Source organism: Panthera onca, chromosome F2 (assembly GCF_046562875.1).
Source record: "Panthera onca isolate mPanOnc1 chromosome F2, mPanOnc1 haplotype 2, whole genome shotgun sequence".
In the NCBI taxonomy this organism is placed as follows: Eukaryota; Metazoa; Chordata; class Mammalia; order Carnivora; family Felidae; genus Panthera; species Panthera onca.
In genome coordinates this window covers 78702162-78720420 of record NC_138356.1, presented here as the reverse complement: position 1 = coordinate 78720420, position 18259 = coordinate 78702162, and the positions used below count along the sequence as shown (strand labels likewise).

The 18259-nt window shown below is 45.0% G+C and overlaps 1 protein-coding gene across 3 annotated transcripts in view; it reads left to right on the top strand.

The window, feature by feature from the left end:
- Positions 1–18259, top strand: part of FAM135B (family with sequence similarity 135 member B) — a 279288-nt gene that overhangs the window by 47506 nt on the left and 213523 nt on the right. Inside the window, exon 1 of one of the 3 annotated variants that reach the window (XM_078441886.2) lies at positions 15892–15926. The exons of 1 other annotated variant lie outside the window; for it this stretch is intronic. The gene's annotated coding sequence lies outside the window, so the exon portion shown is untranslated. One more of the 3 variants, XM_078441885.2, reaches the window with a different exon arrangement.

Genomic DNA, 18259 nt, shown 5'->3' with positions numbered 1-18259 from the left:
AGTTGAATCATAGGCCCGACACGGAAGTGCTAGGTGAATTTGTCCAAGTGACTTGCCTTCTTTGAATCTCACCTGCTGCGTCTGAAAAGTGGGCTCTATGGCCCACTTTAGAGAACTGTTAAATTAATGAAACTGCATCATTAATTTCCTCCCACAATGTGTGGCAGGCAGTGGGCTTTTTAAATAACTGCTAGTTCCTTTCTTTGACCCAAGTATGGCTGGTCACCCCGGTACAGTTTAAGCTGCATGAAGTCAGGATCAAATTTCTAGTTCCATTCCCACAGATCCTGGAACAATGTGTGGCACGTAGCAGACAATCGTGCATACAGGGTTTCCGGAGAGGTCCCGTCTCCCCTTCAGCTGGTGTGCTTGGGGGTCCGTGCCATTCTCTGGGAAGCACTACGGCCGGGCACAGTAATGGGCACTTGGGCAAGGATGAAATCAGAGTGGCTGTGCAGTACCTGGACAGTCTCTGCACTAGAGAGCTTGAACCAAAAAACAGGTTCTCTCTCTTCTTGGCAACGTGCATCACCCTCCTCACAGAATCTGAAGGACCTCTTGATAACCTGCAGTCAAAGGGAAACCCGGAGTGCTCCCTCTTTCCATGTGATGCCTCCCTTTTTTTCTTTTTTTTTTTTCAACGTTTTTTTTTTTATTATTTATTTTTGGGACAGAGAGAGACAGAGCATGAACGGGGGAGGGGCAGAGAGAGAGGGAGACACAGAATCGGAAGCAGGCTCCAGGCTCCGAGCCATCAGCCCAGAGCCTGACACGGGGCTCGAACTCACGGACCGCGAGATCGTGACCTGGCTGAAGTCGGACGCTTAACCGACTGCGCCACCCAGGCGCCCCGTGATGCCTCCCTTTAATGGTACCTGGGTTTGTGTGCAGCATTTCCTTTAGGGCTCAAGGTGAGACTGTTGCCTGTGATGTGGTGAGGACCATGGGCGCCACACGGTGTGGAGGAGCGAGCATAGGCTTTGGGCTCTTCCCTGATGGCATCATGTGTAATTAGTTACTTAACCCCAAAGCTTCATTTATTGCTCTGTGTGCTGTAGAGTTCCCTCATACTGACCACACGGGACCATTATGAAATGACAATCGAGCATTCACGTGGAGGAACTTTGTGACCTGGAAGAATACCGTCTTTGTGCCGGCCCTCCACAAAGATTTCCACAGATACAGGCTCTGGAAACTTGGCTTGGTAAAGCTCCCTGTGGATAAATGAAGGCCTTCAAATGGGCAGGAGTAATTTAATTTCCATGAAAGTTAATTGAGATCTGTGTTTTCTGAAGGCTAATGGTCTGGTGAGAGATGTCCCGAGTCAAGCTAATGTGATGACCTACTTGTTTTTTCAGGTACCGGTTATTGAACAGAAGTCACATCTGTCACTGTTAACCTGTTTGCACAGTGACCTCTCCTGTCTCACCCACCTAGTCTCCCTGGCTATTATAGGGGAAGAAGGTCATCCCACTGAAAGACATGAAAGGCCAAGGAGTAAAATACAGCCCCCGGGAAGCTTGGTTTTTGTAGTTGCTACATTTCGTTAAGCAGCCAGACCAGTATTTGCATAGGGCTACTCTGTGCCAGGCACAGGCTAGACATAAGGTCCAGGAAGAAAAGCCATGACCTCAGTGCTCAGAGGCTTTCCTTTTCATTGGCGGTGGGAAGAAGATTCAAAAGAAAGTGAAAATGCCATGGAATATTAGAGCAGCCATGATTCTATGTAAAAAATGCACAAGGTGAGGATGTTCCGTCACTTAGGGCAGTTGCTGCTACTTTAGTGACTTTAATGATTCCTAACAGCCCAAGATAAAATACAAATCCCATATTGTAGAATCATAGAAGGAGATGAGAAAATCAGCCACCCCTTACCCCAGGCATTCTGTCTTCTGTTTTATTTATTATATTCAGGCCACTTACCATGATTCAGAATTTTATTATTTTTTCTATCTCTCTGTATGCACACACGCACATATAAATCGGCACGTGCACATAGGCACACACACACGCACAGTGCACATGGAGAGGCATCCTCTGGACACCTAGACCAGTGAGTGAGGGCTTCGAGGAGCAGGTAGGACGGGATGCATGACACAAGGTTTGAAAGACCCACGTGAAATAGTTTCAGTTGTCAATTATGTGATGTGAACTGATTATCTCACACAAAACAATGATAATCTTGGTAAATATAGAACAGAAGTTTCAAGTTTCAAGAAAGCTTGTTCGAACCAGTTCTAGAAGTATTCCTGGATGGAACCTGCATGTGTGCAGTAATGATCTGTTGAGTTAATTAATTGATGAATTAATTAGTTATTATACTGAGTCCCCAACCTCCTGCAGCTAATCTCTCTATACTTTGTTCTGAGATATTTCAAAAGCTAATATCTTTGTGAGATATAAACTGTCCAACCTTTTAGGATTCTTTACTTTTTTTTTTCATTTCAAGTAGGGGACATGCAAGCCTCATTTTCTTTTCTTTTCTTTTTTTTTTAGGATTTCTTTCTTTTTTAAAAATGTAATTTATTGTCAAATTGGTTTCCATACAACACCCCATGCCCATCCCAACAGGTGCCCTCCTCAATGTCCATCACCCATTTCCCCCTCTTTCCCACCCCCCGTCAGCCCTCAATTTGTTCTCAGTATTTAAGAGTCTCTTATGGTTTGCCTCCTTCCCTCTCTGTAACTTTTTTTTCCTTCCCCTCCCCCATGGTCTTCTGTTAAGTTTCTCAAGATCCACATTATGAGTGAAAACATATGGTATCTGTCTTTCTCTGTGTGACTTATTTCGCTTAGCATAACACTCTCCACTACCATCAGTGTTGCTACAAATGGCCAGATTTCATTCTTTCTCATTGCCAAGTACTATTCATTTTCATACATAGCTAATTTTCATTGATTGCGAGCATATTTTCCTTTATGTCATTGAGTTTAGTCATAATGTTTGCTAATTCCGGTATCTGTGTCATCTTGGGGTCAGTCTCCATTGATTATCCTTTTTTTTTTTTTTTTTTTTAAGAATAGGTCACATTTTCCTGTTTGTTGTCCTGTTAAACTCACTTTGGACTCTTTCCTGGATATTGTGAATGTTGTGCTGTGGAGACTCAAGATTCTATAATTTTCTTCCGATGAGTGTTAGTGTTCCTGTCGTCAACTTGTTGCCTTCTTTGTTGTAGTGGGCAGTTAACTTGCTTAAACTCAGATTGCAATCTCTGCCTTTTGGGCAGGAGTTTAAATCTTGGGTAGTTATTTTATCTTTAGTTAGGCTTCTTGGAGTCTGCTCTATGCAGGCATAGTTTGAGGTTCAGCCTGGGATTTGGACAGAAAATATGTACAGACCGTGTGGTTCCCTTCTCTGTTTCTTTCCCTCGTAGATTTCTGCCTCACTTCACAGACGTTGGTTGACGTTGTCCTGAATTCTGTCCTCTGGTCTTTTGGGCCAAAAGACTATAGTCTTTTATAGGCATGGCCCCCTGCCTTCATGGTAAAAGCCATATAAGTAGGAAACAGTGAGTCGATAAAAGGAGTGCAAAGTGAACTTGAACTTGACTTAGCTGATATTCGAAGGCACTCAAATTCCCTTTCTTTTTCCTGTCTTCCGCTGTATTTTCCAGCTTTACTCCACATTCTTGCTAAGGAAGCAGAGGGAGTCCACAGGACCCTGGCCCTCAACTAGATGGTGTAGTGCTGTCGCCTAAGTGAGAGACTGGGAATTCTAGGAATGCCTTTTCACTTGAGAGCCCCTTGAGTAATAATCATAAAAAGATGTTAGAGTAAAACTTTGCATTTAAATTGCCTCTTATTCTTAGGATGTCAAAGTGCTTAGCAAACACGAATTGCTAGAAACCTTTTAGATTAATTAAAATGAGCAGATTTCCCAGACAAAGAAGATGACTGTTTTTGTACTTGCGATGTTTCTCACAGGTGAGCGGACTGACACACAAATACGTTCTTTTGTCAAATCAAGAGGTTCTGAGAACAGGTGAGTTCAGCCTGAGCACAGCAACCGTACTGCCCAGTTTCATTGCTTTTCAGAATAACAGTGATGACAATATCAGGGATTCATGAGTACCGTGCTTGTGTGAGAGTATTTGGGCTGATAAGTCAGGCATGCTGGCTGGCACTTGGTGTGCAGGAGGGCATTGTTTCCTCCTGGTGCCCTGTGAGGCAGATCTTCCCTTCGGTTTAGGCTGCTGTGTGGTTGGTCTTATTTTTGCTTTATAGCCCAGGAAATGGAGGCAGTTCCACTTGCTGTGGGTCCTCCAGCTAGGAAGTGTCAGAGCTGGGAGTTTTAAAAAAATGTTTATTTTATTTATTTTTGAGAGAGAGGGGGAGAGGGAGAGAGAGAGAGAGAGAGAGAGAGAGAGAGAGATTGATTGGTTATGAGCTATGGGGCAAAAAGAGAGGGAAACACAGAATCCAAAGCAGGCTCCAGGCTCCGAGCTGTCAGCCCAGAGCCTGACACGGGGCTCGAACCTACAAACCAGGAGTTCGTGACCTGAGCTGAAGTCAGATACTTAACTGACTCAGCCACCCAGGCTCCCGCAAGAGCTGGAATTTTGACTCAAGTTTGTCAGATTCCTATATTCTTCTCTGTATTTTCTGTATTCCTATAGATATTCCTATATTCTCTACCAATATCATTACTAAATATTACCCTTCTCCCCATTTCTAAACTCCTGGGAAACATACACATTCTCGTCAGAAGTAGCAGCTCATCACAGACCCACTGGGAATGGGGGCTCAGTATTGGCCATGAGAGGACACGAGAGCAGAGGTTAGTTGAGGTCAGATGGGAGGCCATGCAAAACAGAGCCAAGGCACTTGGACTTTCTTCCACTCTATATCGTCCCATTTGCCAGTGCTGATATTCAGCACTCAGCCATCCAAAGGCAAAGGGAAGGAGACTGCCATTCTCTCGAGCAGCTGCAATGAGCAGACACCATGGCAGACATGTGGCCAAATGGTATTCTCACGAAAACCCTATGAGCAGGTTCCCATCTCTGTTTCACAGAGCAAGAAACTAAAACTTGAAAGATTAAAGGAATTTTCCAAGGTTGCCTAGCCCTTAAAAATTGTCAGCAGCTTGTTTAACTTTAAGACAGTTCCCTGCCCTTCTCAACACTGCTTAAAAAGTCACATTCTAATCAGATCTGATGGCCAAATCAGTCTGAATGGAATATGCCCACCTAGGTTGACATGCTACGTAAGGATTTTCTGTTCACGGTGGACACATGGTTGTCAGGTTTCCATTTGGAGACTGCTGTGGTTTTCCAACCTGGTGGTACCAGCAAAATACAAGAGCATAGTCCCATTGTGCCCATCCCAGCCTGGGCATGCTCACCTTTACAGACGGCCTCGCCCAGAGATAAGCCCAGTGGTGTGCCTTTGCGTTCTCGTTTCCACTTTGTTCGTAGAATTGTTTATGAAGCCCAGATCCGCTCCTGTGCCTCGGTCTTTGATGCAGGGGGATGTGCTGGGAGCACAGACCGGACTGCCATGTATTTCACAGAAGCCCGGACTCAGGCGTGGTGTTCACTGGCAGAACCGGCAGGCACTTTAATCCCTGCCGTCCAGCTCAGATGGATACATTTCCGCCAGCGTTTGTGTGGAGTGAGCCATTTCTCCGTGACGCGCTGCCGAGGCTCCCCTGATTTCACCCTGACCACACGTGGCAGGAAGGACAGTGCAGGGGGGTTTTCCAGGGAAATGGCAAATGTGCCCAGAGGTAGATACATGTTCCTGCCACGTTGCGCCCCATGGACTTCTCTTCTTGTGAATCCAGGTTTTCTCATCATCAAATCACCGGGGACACTGCTTAGTTCCATGGTGACCCTCTCCAGGGCCCAACTGTCACATCTAAGATAAGCCTGGAAGTAAATGCTCCGTGTGTAAAGGTGGAGGACTCTGGATGTACCCTTTAGTGGCACTTTAATGGTTGTTTCAAAGTGGGACCACTCCAACCCCGCCCCCCGCAGGCCAGTAGGGCACATAGATTGTCACAGATGCTGTGGCCCCAAGGCCAGGAAATGCAGGATATTAGGAGGTTGAGATAGCTCTGGGCAGCATGGCAGAGCTAACGAGGTGGTTTTGAAATATCTGCTGAATGCAGAGCCCCGGCCTGCAGCTGATGACTGGAGTGGCTTACTCCAGTTCCACTGGGGATCAGATTTGAAGTCTCCCCTTGTTTTTTTTTTTTTAATGTTTATTTATTTTTGAGAGAGAGAGAGAGAAAGAGAGAGCAAGCAGAGGAAGTGCAGAGAGAGAGGGAGACACAGAATCCGAAGCAGGCTCCAGGCTCAGAGCTGTCAGCACAGAGCCCAATATAGGGCTTTTACCCACGAACCGTGAGATCATGACCTGAGCCGAAGTTGGACGCTCAACAGAAACTTTGTTTTTATTATTTTTTTTAAATTTTTTTTAATGTTTATTTATTTTTGAGACAGAGAGAGACAGAGCATGAACGGGGGAGGGTCGGAGAGAGAGGGAGACACAGAATCTGAAACAGGCTCCAGGCTCTGAGCTGTCAGCACAGAGCCCGACGCGGGGCTCGAACTCACGGACAGTGAGATCGTGACCTGAGCCGAAGTCAGATGCTTAACCAACTGAGCCACCCAGGCGCCCCTAGAAACTTTGTTTTTAAACAAAGGAGTGATAGGAGCAAAGCTGCAATTTAGAAAGATTGCTTTGAGAGCAGACCAGAGGGCAGTTGGTGGCCTTCAAATATGTGTTTTGGTTCATTTGTGGGATTTATTTATTTAATTCTCAGGGAAACTTGACACAGTATAGTTGAAAATACGTGCAAATTTCCAAAACTTTATACATGAACTATTTTTGGATATCATTACTGTATTCTATAAATAGTATTTACTATTTGTTCTTGCATTTAATAAGTAATATAATAGTATTATTATGGTATTTGAATACAGCGCTGACACCACGTAGTAAAACAGCACACCTCATCCAATGAAGGTAATACTCTAAGCTTGCCAAGTGGTTAAGAGGCGTCAGTGGGATGCCGAGTGTGGACCCTGGCGCCTGGCTTCAGACTGGGAAGGTCAGAAGCTCCAGGGGGAAGAACGGGATGTGCTGCCCCAGCCTTGTGGTTGGAGGCAGGCAGTGAGACTGCTTGGGGCTTGTCCTGGAGCTGAGAGGGCCCCAGTCTGGTGCCACCATTCAGTGGTTCCACTTTACAGGTGTAGACCCCCCACTTACTTGAACCATGCATTTCATATTACCTAAGAACCAGGTTTGGTTGGTGTCCCCAGTTCATACCGAGTTGACAGGTTCAGAGATAATTAGCCTCCCAACTGCTAAGACAGTGTCCTCAGATGATGGTAGACAAAAAATGTTATAGCCACGTTGCGGACAGTTTTGAATGTTCAAAAAGGAACCGTAACGTGGAGTCACTCTGATACCATTTTTTCGTGCTTTCACCTGTAAGACAGGGAGGGAGCATCAGAAGCATGAGATTTGGCATCTAACTCACCTTAATTGGAGCCCCAAGGTTCTCTTTGTTACTAGCTGTGTTATCCAGGGCCAATAGATTGTTTATATAAGTTTCAGGTTCCTCATCTATGACATGGGAACACTCACGTCTACCTTGACTTTGAAAAGCATAAAGCAGAGTCATGGGCAGGGCAGACACTCCATATGTCGCCTCTCTTTTTTTTAAGCTTTCCTGATTATTTTTACTCCCAAAGAAAACGAAGGCTCAGAATTGAATAAATCCAAGAGCTTCAGAAACAACATTAGATTCATATTTAGACAGCAATTAATTTTTTTCCTTGGGTAAGAAAAATTGTACATTTGCTTCTAAAATATGAAGAGCGGTGATTATGATTCATGCACACATGATTCATAGTGAGAGCTGGAGCTGAAACACAGCTAAACTAATAATATTTCGTCCTTGTGACTAAAGCTTATCTAAGCTTAGAATGTGTGCCCGCAGTTAGAGCAAAGAGTCCCAAGGGCGGCTTTGCTGATACTTTGATTTGGTGACGGGGTACAAGCAGAGAAGGTATTGTCTCCTCATAGCCCACTTCCCCAAGGGGGTGCCTTTGCATCGTCTGCACCTGTTCCCCTCTCCGCACCTGCTTCGTTTCCAGGTATGGTTGATTTCTGGTAACAGTGCCTAGAGCCAGACTTCGTCCTTTCTGCCATGGATTATTGCAACAGCTCATAATCGGTGTCCCAACCTAATATCTCTTCCTCTCCAGCAGACATATTCTCTTTCTTCTTGCTGAAGTGAATTCTTAAAGCACTGGTCAACTGTGTGGCTGAGAGGAAAGGTCACCCGCTTGGGCATTTGCCATTTTCTCACCATGTGACTCTCTGCCACCTCACCTTGCTGGGCATGAATTTTGTCATCTATGAAATAGAGATCCCTGCTATATAACAGTCTTTTTTTGATGAGGATTAAGTGTATATGAAGTAGCTTACACAATTCCTGAAATAAAATAGGTAGACAGCAAATTGTGTTTGTTCTTCATTGGCCCTTCATCACTGGAAAAATCATACCTAATTTTATTGTGGCATATTCCGTGTGCACCCACGAAGACACATGCCCCGCGTGTGCCCTCCGCCCTTTGCTGTCCACATACAGCACACTATTTCCTGTCTCTTGCCTCACTGTTCTCACCTTGTACTTCTCCCCATCAGAGTCTCCCAGGAACTGATGCTCGGATGGATACCATTCTGTTGTTTTTCTCTTCTCTGTGCCTTTTGATAGGGTACCTGGACTGTTTCAAGAAAGTTAAGTCTTCGGGGGGCCCTTCGTCCCCAGTAGACTAAAACAAGCAGGACCACAGATCTGTCCTCGGGTGTCTGATTCAGTGGACGTTCGCCAAGAATGTACTGTGCGCTCTTGCTGGGTAGTATGGGTCTGAATCGGTCACTGACCTTAAGGATTCACACCCTAAGAGGAGACGAGAAGGCAAAACGGACCCACCCCTGAGTGCATACCGAGGAGAATGAGAAAATTACCAAGATTGGCTGGGGAGAAGGGCTAAACAGGAGGTCACTCAGGTTTGCGGGATATGATCAAAGACTGAGGAAGACCATGGGATGAGAGGCTGTAACTGAAGAAAAGCAGTTTCTGCAGACAACTTGGAGCAGTGGAGACCACGCAGGCTTTGGACCTGGCTTAAGAAGGATTTTGAGAGAAGGATTTTGAATAACGACAATTCCCTGTACCTGGAAGTTCTTTCACAAGATCTTTCCAAGCCCTGTTCCCCGTCCTGCTCAGGGCTGTGTTTGGAGGTCATGTCCTATGAGTCTTTCTCTGAACACTCTTTCTAAAGGTACCTATGACCCTTGTGCTGACCACAGTCACTCTTCACATCAGACATCACTGGTGTCTACCGTCCTCTCCCCCGCCTGTGCCCCCAGGTTTTAAGTGCGTACCCCTCCAAAAATGATTTAGGGGAGAGGAATCCCACTCCCAGCCCTAGGGATTGTTGCCATTGATGTTAGTCCAGTATATTGGTCCCCTTCCCGTTCCAGTGCCTGATTCAGAGAGGACATGGAGACTCTGTTTTGGAAGGTGAGCCACTGAGAGACATTTTGGGGATCTCAGGGAAGGGTTGCTTTTTTTCCTCCCAAGAGAGGCACTCTTAAGACTGGTGTCTTCTCTTTCTGATGTTGTGGACTATGTGCAGCCGCCCTGAAAACCTAAGGGGATCTAGTCTTGGATAAAGCTGTAACTTCAAAGCCCGAGGATGGGAAGTTGGGAGGAGCCCAAGAGCATCATGACCAAAGTGACCGGGACACATGATGCCCCCTTCCTCTGAATCTTCAGTGACAGTGAAGGGATGGTAATGCATTTCTTACATGGCTGCGTTGCTTAAGCCAGAGATGGGCAAATTTTTTCTCTAAAGGGCTCGATAGAAAATATTTTACGATTTGCAGGCCATGTGACCTGTGACCAGCGCCTGATGCTTAAAAGCAGCCATAAAAGAATATGTAAATCAACGGGTGCGGCTGTCTTTCAATGACACATTTTTATCAGGACAGGCAGACACCAGCCCAGGCCCCTGGGTCACGGTCTGTGGACCACTGATTTCAGCCATTGAGGAAGAATTATCTGTTTCAGGTACAGCTGTGCCCACTAGTGCATTTTCTCCTCCTTTACCCTGGTTCACCTGATGAAGAGCCACATTACAGGAAACTACTTATTTACCTGTTTGATGATGTAGTTTCTCTGTTACTGGAGTGTAAGTTTCAACATGGCAGGGACACATTTTCTCTTATTCGGCGCCTGGCGTGGAGGAGCTCCCCAGATGTGTGAGGGAGCGTGTGAGTGAGTGAATGAACTTGGGGGAGCTCATTAATCTCTTCTCATTTCGGTTTGAGTTGGATTTTTTGCTATTTTTAAAGATTGACGGTGATAGTAGCTGGAGGTGCATATAAATCCCGTGTGTACCTGTTGTGTCCACATAATTACACAAAGCAGCCCCTCCCTCTTTCACTCTCAAAAGTGTCCTGAATTGGATGATAAATTGTAAGATCACTCTAAAAACAGCAACTGTTTGTAGAGATTTGTTGTGTGGGGGACATGGCGTGAAGCTCATTTTAGGCATTATTTTATTTATTCCCTTACGAAAGCTGATGAGGCAGATGCTGTTATTCCCATTTTAGAGGTGAGGAATGTGAGACTCAGAGAGGTGGGCTTTGTCCATGGACGCACAGCCGATGGTGGAACCAAGATGTCTGATTGCAGAGAACACGGTCCTAACTGTTACACTCCAAAGATGCCTGTAATGATACCTCCCATCCCACACTGCCTTTTGCAAGGTGTTTCTACCAGCGGCGTCTCTTTCGAGTCCCTTGGAATCTGGGCCAGCCCTCTCACTGACCTGACAAACAGGATGTGGTTGAAATGCTGCTGTTGACCTTCCAAGCCTGGACCTGAAGAGATCCGCAGTTTCCACTCTCACCTTCTAGAACGTTCTCTCTTGGAGACCGGCACCAACTTGAACCCTGACCGCCCAGCAGGAGAGAGACGCCATGTCCAGAGAGGCCAGGCACCATTTTGCATCTTCCAACCCCAACTGAGAACTCCCTGGCTGGGTGTGGAGTCAAAGCTGGGCTCTGCTCTAATGCCTGATCCATTGAATGGGAAGCAAATAAAATCATCGCTTTTAAGTCAGCGGGCTCCAGGGGTGATCTTGTTATGCATCAGTAGGTATCCAACACACATGCCACACGTCCTTGTGGAGTGCTTCTGAGCATTCCGGGTGGTGTGTGTGCAGGTGTCTGAGTGGGCGTGGCTTGCAGGTGATCAGCAAGTGGCGACTGCTCTTATCGGTGCCGATGGAAATGGAAACCAGGGCAGCACAGGGCAGAGGGGGCGCAGCAAAGGCACTGGAGGGACTGAATGCAATAGTGAAAACTTTACACGAAATCTGCAGTCCGTGTGAGCCTTCCTCTCTAGGAAGTGCTACTTTAGCTGGAATTGCATGCTTCCTGCGCCGCGGCTGTATAAAGTTTCAGTTACGTAAGAGGAATACATTCTAGAGATCTACTGCACGATGTTGTGCCTGTAGTTAACGATGTGTATTGTGCACTTAAACGTTTGTCAAGAGGGTTGGTCTCATGTTCGGTGTTCTTAACCACAACTTAAAAAAAAATGTATGCAGGGGCGCCTGGGTGGCTCAGTCGGTTGATCGTCCAACTTCGGCTCAGGTCATGATCTCGCGGTTTGTGAGTTCGAGCCCTGCGTCGGGCTCTGTGCAGACAGCTCGGAGCCTGGAGCCTGCTTCCAATTCTGTGTTTCCCTCTCTCTCTGCCCCTCCCCTGCTCATGCTCTGTCTCTCTCACTCTCAAAAATGAATAAATGTTTTAAAAAATTAAAAAAAACTGTGTGCAATAAGTCTACAAAGTACTAGGAGAAAAAAAATGATGCAAGAACTGGGCATAGTGAGAGGACTGTTGCATCTAAAACCTGCAAAGCTGGGGCCCAGGACTCAGTTTTGTCCCTTGCTTGCTCTTGGTCCTGAATTGATCTTCCCAGACCTCAATCAGTTTCTTTGTCGTTTGTGCTGATTGGAGAGGATTTCTGAAAGGAGCCTTCCAGATGTAAAAAAATCCAGCTCTGAAGGTTGAAGTACCTATGAGCAGATTTTCTCCGGTGCCAAGATGGCATCTTTGATCTCTGCTCTGGGCTGGATGACACCTCTGCATCCACACCCGCCTCGTAAGCTGATGTTTTAACCAGGCTTAATGCAAACCACAATCACGGCGTGGGACTTGTGGATAGTCATTATCAGAAAGCTGCTGCTGCTCCAAGCTTGTGAAAGAGGCTGGGGAGGAGGTACCGAGAGCAAATTAGCCTCTCAGAGAAGTGGGAGCTAGTCGGCTTTCCCATTCCTTTGCCATCAACAAGGTGCTGTTTTCTTTCTTTAGGTGCCAGGAAGGTGCCCTTGAGTAGAGGTTATCACACGGGGCTTCCGCTCACTCGCACGCTCCCTACATTTTTCTCCACTGACGGTGGCGGCCACAAGGGTAGCAGCTGTACTGCTGAGGATGACAGAGATCCCTTAGCCACCTACAATGGGCCACCCAAGGCTTCTAGGACATGGGCTTGAGGCCTGAATGAGACGTGGTACTGTCCTTGCGTTACTCACAGACTATTGTGGAAACACTTAGGGGGGTTATTACAGTGCAGCCAAGTAAGTACAGGTCATACCAGAATATTAACTCTGCCTGAGGATGTCTTCCCTGACCTCCGAGACTAGATCCAGTGCCCCACAATCTGGTTTGAAAGCCCCCTGTACTTTTCGCTCATAGCATTTACTGCAGTTGGAAATTGCATTTGAGAGCCATGCGTGCGAGCCCCCCTTAAAAACATAAGCACTGGAAGATACAGGGAGGTGGCTTTTTATGCACCATCGAAGCCTCTGTACCTTGGCTACTGACACTTACATTGTAGGCCTTTGGGGACAGTTTTTTGAAGGAAATAAGGGAGTACAAGATCTGAGAAGACTTCTGAGAGAATGAGATATTTGAATTAGGTTTTGAAGGTTAAATGGAAGCCTGTATTGGAAACAGCAGGAACAAAAGTAAACCTAAAAATATTGACAATTTAAAAGAAAAGCGTGACCCCATTAGCCCTTTGTTATGGAATTGGCAGAGATCCCTGCTAGGACTCACTGACATCTGAATCTTTAGGAAGGTGGGTTTGTGCCGGAGAGAGCCTGACATAAAATCGTTAAGGTTGATGGTTCTAAGCCCAGGTCCCACTGCTGCACAGCCACTATGAGCCCCCGTTAACACATCTTTAAATTGAGGAGAACATTCTGTGTCCTCTTAAGATAAAGTAAGTAACACAGGTGGATTGTTTGGCTGCTACAAATGACACTGCATACATACAACTCCAGTTTTATGATTCCTCTATCGCGTAAAACATGATACAAAGACCTAGGCACTGAAATAGACCTCCACCTCAGTTTCCCTGACTGTAAATGGACAAATCATGATTGGGTTATCATGAGAGACAGCCTTATGTCTGGACTCACTATGCTGAAAATCTGTCAGTCAGTCTTCAGTGACAGGCTGAGCTAGTTTGGGATAGAACATTTGGTGTGGCAACCCACCAGACCTGGTTTGAACCCCAGCTCCTCTTGCTCCCAGTTTTGTAAGAAAGATGTATTACTTACTCACCTGGAGCCTCTGTGTCCTCATTTAAAAACTGGGATAATGATGCCTAATTTCCTTGGTCCTTGCTAATTTGTTTCATAATTTGTTTATTTTAAAACTATTCAATGATGTATCCATATTGTTTAAGGGATAGATTGGATTATAAGTTAATGTATATAAGGCATGTGTCCCAGAGCGTGACACATGATTGATACCCAATAAATGACAACCGAGGATGATAGTAATGCTGTTACTGTTTTTGGAGGAGCAAAGTATGGGAGTTAAAAAGTGGGAGAGGACTTTAAGGAGGTTGCTTGTGGTGTGTGTGTGGACATTAACGGGTTGATGAGCTGGGAATTGCAAGAAAACAGAACACCTGGGGCGTCTGGGTGGCTCAGTGGGTTAAGCGGCCGACTTCGGCTCAGGTCATGATCTCGTGGTCAGTGAGTTCAAGCCCCGCGTCGGGCTCTGTGCTGACAGCTCAGAGCCGGGAGCCTGTTTCAGATTCTGTGTCTCCCTCTCTCTGACCCTCCCCCGTTCATGCTCTGTCTCTCCCTGTCTCAAAAATAAATAAACGTTAAAAAAAAATTAAAAAAAAAAAAAAAAGAAAACAGAACATCTAAGTGGAGACCAGTTGCAGCAACATAATGGGTTGAGTTTGGGATGCATAAGGGGTTTATTATAGCAAGAATGAAAAGTACATCAAGGCAATAGAGATTGAAATATGGGAAATTACCAGGGAATGGTATAAAACCTGTCAAAACATTCTACATTGTACAACTAGATTGGCATAGCTGTGTTATAGGATCTTCGTAAGTCCAGTTTTAGTAGATATTGCTACCTAGTTTTCTAAACTATGGAGCCCATTGAAGTAATAGCATTGATAGGATGCACTCACTCAATGCAAGCATTTCCTGTGCCTGTAACTTGTTGGTGCGTGTTTCCCAATTTAATTATCATATCCCCTTTTGAAGGTAAATGTTACAATTCTTGTCTCATGGGTCAAGGCTTTGAAATGTAGTTTTTGTTTCAGGATAAAACATATGACTTTTGGAAAAATCAAGGTAAAAGACATATCTCAACACATCAGTGTCATGGAAGAAACTTAAAGAAAAATCTAATTGAAACACACATTTGTATAATCTCAATGGAGTTTCTCAAAGTCAAAAATCTAGTTTCACCAGTACCCAAATCAAGAAACAAGATCATCCACATTCCTATGAATACCCTTTGTGGTTTTTCCAATTACTACCCACCACCACTGCCAAGTGTAGTTACTTGTCCTGACTTCTTGAACTTTATAGACATGGGGTCATACAGTGTATGACTCTTGTGTTTCGTTTCTTTTACTCAAACATCATTATGCAACTCATCCATCTTTCTGTATGTAGCGGTATCTCATTCTTGTTACCATACAGTATCCAAAGTATGAATATACCACAATTCAGTCACCCATTCTACTAAGATCTGTATAATCTCCACTGTTGGAGCATTACACGAAGTGGTACAGACATTCTTACATCTGTTTAGTTAATATATATATATATATATATACACACACACACACACACACGTATATATATCTGTGCATTTCTGTTGGGTATATTATTGAGAATTCATTGCTTTGTTACAGGGTGCCTGCATATTCAGTTTTAGTAGATACTGTACATAGTTTTCCAAAGTGGTCATATCAGACTTACTCCAGTAGTATATAGCAATTTCAGTTATATTGTACCTCCCCACACACTTGGTATTGCCTGCCTTTTTCACCTTGGCCATTCTGGTAAGTGTGAAGTAGTATCATCTTATGATTTTAGTTTGCATTTATAAGATTGTAAATGAAATTGAGTAATTTTTCATATGATTATTGGTCTTTTGGCACAGTATTTTGTTGTATGATTTGAGACTTAAGTTCTTTCTTGCTGAGCTTACCGTGTTGTACTAAACTTATCTAGTTCCTATGAATTCTTTGATGGCATAAACTGAGCCTCATGTGTGGTGTCAGCACCTGGGACAGTGTCTCAAATAATTTGTTGGCCAAAGCTCAGGTGAAGAAAGCTCAAGGTCCACGTTGAGTGAGAGGTGAAGCCAGGATGGAAAGCAAATCCTGGCAGATGCTAATCCTGTGTTCTGACCACTCTAAAGAGGGTGAATAAGACTTGGTTCATCTTTCCTCCTCCATTGCCTCAGAGCAATTCTAAATGGAATGTCAATGGATCCAACGAGTGGAGTCTTCATGAACAATGGGGATTCTAATATGGCCACCGTAGAGAGTACACCTGCAAGGGGTAAGACTGCATTCTCTCTGAACAGTTTTATGAATTTAAGAATGGGATCTATGCCAGCTCTCTCCACAACCACATCTTATTGATGGGGCCTTGCTCAGAGTGATATTTGTCTACTCAATGACTACATTTGATGTTTGCAAGTAAGTGCTTGTAGGTGAAATACAGTGCCTAAGAGTATGTGCTTTGGAATCTAGTTCTGCTTCTCATTTATTCTCTTTGAACTTGGGTTGAATCATTTGTCTTCTCTTGAGTCTTTTTCAAACCTAATTTTCGGGTAATCTCACCCACTTCCAAGGTCATTGTAAGGATCAACTTGTCCATGAGTATAAACTACTCTGGAGAGCTCCTGGAAACTTAATAATCACTCATTAGCTGCTAGATCTTATTATTAATGGTAATACTTGGAGTGTTAAAAAAGATAGTGGTGACCATGTGGTCAGCCCAACATGGCTTCGGGATGCATTTGTGACAGAACTGTTTTGAATTAAGAGGCAAATCAGTGGAATAGACTATGTCCACCTGGCATTGCAAAGGTTTCATGGTAGCAATGCGTAGAAAGTATATTTTGAAAAGCCACCTGAGAAAGAATATTTATAAAATGCAATGATATGTATGGCTCAGAAAATATTGTGGCCAAGGGAAGGAAGAGGTTCCCTGGAAGACTTAGGTGGGAAATGAGGCTAAGAAAGTACACTGAAGCCAAAACAGAGAGAGTCTTGCGTGTTGTGCCAAAAAGGGGGACCACACATTCCAGAACCAGTGGAGGCACTTGATAGAATAAGTAGATGAAGCCATTGTTCAGGAGATGGACCTATGGGGAGCTGAAGGGTTAGAGTAAGTTACTGTATCACTGTCATTAATTCTTGGACTCTGGAGAGCAGTTGGATTGCCCCTGGGGCCATATCACCTTAATTAGCTTTTTGCACTAATTACCTGCCTCTTGTCCTGTCTTCAGACACTTAGATCACTTATGATCTCCTGCAAAGTCATCTTTGGCTCTGCTCTTTGGGAAGCATCATGAGAAGTGGAAGGAGGTCGGCATAAATTTGAGAGACCCGGGTCCCCAGCCCTGTCACTGATGCTACCTTGCTGTGCCCTGGCCTCCCTGGGATTTCCAAACTTTATATTGAGAGAGCTGGCCTGGAAAGTTACCCACTGTGCAAAGATTCTGTGATTAAATCCTTTGTAATCGTCACGACAGATAGCTAAATTGGGAGCCGTGGAGCATTGCGTGAAGGTCAGGGAGGGAACTGCTACTTATTGGACACCTGCTCTGGGCCAGAAACTGGGTGAGGCCCTTTCCTTATGGTGACCTAGCTCACCAATTCAGGTTTTCCAAAACCTGTATTTCTGTAGTGGAACCTCATTTCTATGATAGCTTCCTGGCCATAGATAACAACAAAATCCAGAATCTCTCTGCACTCTTCAATGAGATTGAATTTTTGGACTTGCAGAAAGCCACAGAGGTGGAGATGGGGCCTGAGGGTGGGAGACTGGGTGGTTCGCCCTTGACCATCAGCTATCCTCACCAGCATTCTTAGAGTTTATGTCTTCCCATGGGATCCTCAGTCATCAGCCTCTTGTCCCTTACCCCAGGGCTTCCACTCTTGGCTCTCTGAGCCTTTGAGGTCCTTCTGACAGGACACCAGTTGGTGTCTGAGGAACTCTGTGAACCTGCTGCATCACCAAGCTCAACCCAGGGATGAGGACATAGGTACTTTCTGCACAGAGGTTCCTCCAGGTCATCTGGAAATTCTCACTTTTTCTTTATATTAAGAGCGCTCAGCTGGGTTTGAGGGTGGAGGAGCTTGGGGACTCTTAGCAGGGAATGAACTGGGGGTGCAGTCATTTCTGCTTCCCCTTCCAGTCTCTCTCAAATTGCTCTCATCCCATCAGACTTTATCTGGTTTCTAGGTTGGGGAGAGGGAAAAATGATTACATTCTGAACTTCTTTTAATTCCTAGGCTTTTGAAAGTCCAAAATCTTTTCTGTCAAATGACAGTCTTTCCCATTAAATTCAAAAGTCTGTTTCAAAACTTACAACCAGGGACTGGCTTTTCTTGTTTTATGCCTGCAGTTCCAAGGTGCCCGCCCTCTTCTGGAGGTGGGGAATGCAGAATGCCCAGGTACCCCGAGTGGAAGGTGGTGCAGGGAAAGCCGTCTGTACTGGAAGAAACAATCTCTTTAGAGTCGCAGTTTTGCTCTGTCAATGTTATTTCCTGAAATCATCATTGCTGTCCATTGTGTGAGGCTGTGCAGGCCCATTATGGTTTCTATTTTATGGATGTAGAAACTGAGGCTCAGTGGCTGGGTGACTTTGTCCCAGTTTACAT